General features: G+C 37.9%; 1 pseudogene; it reads right to left on the reverse strand.

Moving 5' to 3' along the window:
• Positions 1–224: 224 nt before the first annotated feature.
• Positions 225–2,189, reverse strand: LOC119508871 (annotated as a pseudogene).
• Positions 2,190–2,724: the final 535 nt, after the last annotated feature.

Raw genomic sequence — 2,724 nt, forward strand, 5'->3', positions numbered from 1 at the left:
CTTTGCTTTGCCCTTGGGCAACCAAGAAAAACTGAACAGTTTTCTACCCAAAAAATTAAAAAAAAAGAGTTTTTCTGGAAATAAAGAGTGCTCAGTACTTGCAACCCAAGTTAATTAATAGTTTTATTAGCTCAGTCCAAATCATAGAATTAAGTGCCTTTGATAGAGCAATGAAAAAAAATCCATTTCAGGACAGTTATTCAAGATGAAAGGAAGGTGTGTCTTCAGTGAGATTTCCTGCTAATGCTTTTGAAGATTTTGGACTTCTCAATTTTCTTGGCTTTCTGGTAGAAGAATCCTCCACCTCCTCCTTTGTTTTTATGTTTGCTGTCATTGCTGTTCACATTCAGATCAACAAAAGGAGGTGCCTTGAAACTGAATGACAGAGAAACCTGAGACAACTTTAAGTTATTAACATTATAGATTTCTGTCAGAGAATGGGAATTATATACTTGAATGTGTGACTTATATGCTTCCTGGACTGACTTATGAAGGAAGTAGTTCTTTTCAATCAATTTGTCATGTTAAGAATGAATATCAGAAATTTTGGACCAGGAAAACTCAAATTCATTTAATGGAACCTTGAATTGCTTCAAGTAACAAAGGAGACCTAATTCTTCTGGGTGCAAAATGAGCAAGACTGTCCTCATCCATTTAGGCCTCTGGCTGTTCTACCCACATCATGAATATATCCTTTAGGGTCATCTGGAGGGTCAAATTGAACAATCCATTCAACTTTGGGAATATCCAGCCTTCAAGCTGCCATGTCTGTACACAACAATATCCCCAAATCTGCATTGCAGAACTGGAAAAAGTCCACCTATTTTGCTTCTGCCTTCCACGAATGGCCAAGACAGGCAAATCTATGTAGTTCAATAACTCTTAGTGGGATTTGATGCAATTACAGGATGAAAAGAACACCATAATTTTCTTTAGGTTCTTCTTAAGAAATGTAAAGAGCAGGAGGAATCTCTTCTCAGAGGGACAAACAATGTATCCCTGCTCAAGACCATACATATTGCATTAGTTTTATCATCATCAACACTGACATACAATGTCTCCTTTTTCAGAGAAATTCTTGCCAGATCTTCAACTTTTTGAGTTTGTGTGGCAGAAAAGAGCACTGTCTTTCTGCATATTGGCAGAAGTTTAATAACTTGCTTTAATTCCACTTCAAACCTAATATCCAAATACAATCAGCCTCATCAATAATCAGGCACTGTAGGTTTTAATACATAAACCCTGGAGTGTTCTACACATGGTCCAAGAGTCCACCTGGTGTAGCCACAAGGATACCCCATTAGCCAAGTTTCTGTGCTTCGGCAGATCTGTAACTGCTGCCCATTATCAACCCATATTAGTGTACTTGGTGAGTCATTAGCTCCTTAGGCACACCAAAAGTCTGCATGGCTAGTTGCCTAGTAGGTGACAGAATAAGGACTTCTATTCCATTTATGGGCATGAATTTAATTTAACAATGAGTTAAACAGCAGAGGTGAGAAATGCATGGTTTTGCCACTGCCTGTTTTTTGCAGCAGCTAGAAGATCTCTGCCTTTCAGAAGTAGTTTGATACTTTTATGTCTAATTTTAGTCATGTTCATAAAACCCATTTCTTTTGTCACCTTCAGTGTTTACACTGACAAGATTAGTTAGGTATGCAAACAAAGTACCTTCAACAGCTCCTGTCAGTCCCAGGGGAAAGGTGGACACCATTGTTGTCTTCATCATCTGGCTTCTCCACACCAAATTCTGTTTCTTCAGGAGCTCCAGCACCTTCTTCAGACTCCTCTTTATCATGGGTTTTTGCTTTTTTTGCACCACGTCCAGCATTTTCTTCCATTTTTCTCTTTTTCTTCATTTTCTTTTTTGATTCTGAATTGGGTGACTGTGTTGCTGCTTCCCCATTAGTTAATACAGTAGATTTCTTTGGAGAGTTTTTAACTAACACATTTTTTACTGTTTCATTAGACATTTCTCCATTTTAGGATTCTGAGAAGCCCACATTCATAGACTGTTTTAGGGAAAGTTTAACTTTTCCAGCATTCATAATTCCTTCAGACTCATCTCTATTTTGGGTTTCTGATATGCTCACATCTGAGGCCCCCTGTAGCTTTAGGTTTCACTGATGCAATTTTAGGTTCCGTGCCTCGATCCTCCTGCACAGGAGTTTCATCAGTAGGTGAGCCATGATGTAGGCATACTACAGCGCATCAGTGGGATTCCTCCTGCTTCCCTTACATTTGATAAAGATTTTCCTTCATGATAAAAATGGCAAAACAAAAAGAAATTGCCTTTTTCAGTGTCTAGAAGTTTCTCTATGAAGAAGCAACACCTGTAACTGCTGAAACCATCTTGCCACTCATGGCTGAATAAGTAGAACGAATACTCAATATAATTTTTCAGCTGGAAAGTGCTTAGTATAGTCTTCAGTAGCCAAAAAACAAAGTTTATTAAGATCACTTCACTCAAGCAGCCTTGAGTTATTCTAAGCATAAAAAGCCCTTGTTAAAATAACTTGCTGTTGCTCTAATCTCAAAAACAATAAAAAACTTACTCTTTGTTTCCAGGAACTTTCCCAGCATTGCCTGCAGGAGAATTCAAGGGATATCACCATATATTCTGATAACCATTGTCTTCTTGAAAAACAAGCCTGAATGAATAGAGGACTTCAAGATAACAGGAGACATTTACCTAATAGCTTTTTCTCTTCTATTCTTTCCCTT

This window comes from Choloepus didactylus, chromosome 14 (assembly GCF_015220235.1).
Source record: "Choloepus didactylus isolate mChoDid1 chromosome 14, mChoDid1.pri, whole genome shotgun sequence".
In the NCBI taxonomy this organism is placed as follows: Eukaryota; Metazoa; Chordata; class Mammalia; order Pilosa; family Megalonychidae; genus Choloepus; species Choloepus didactylus.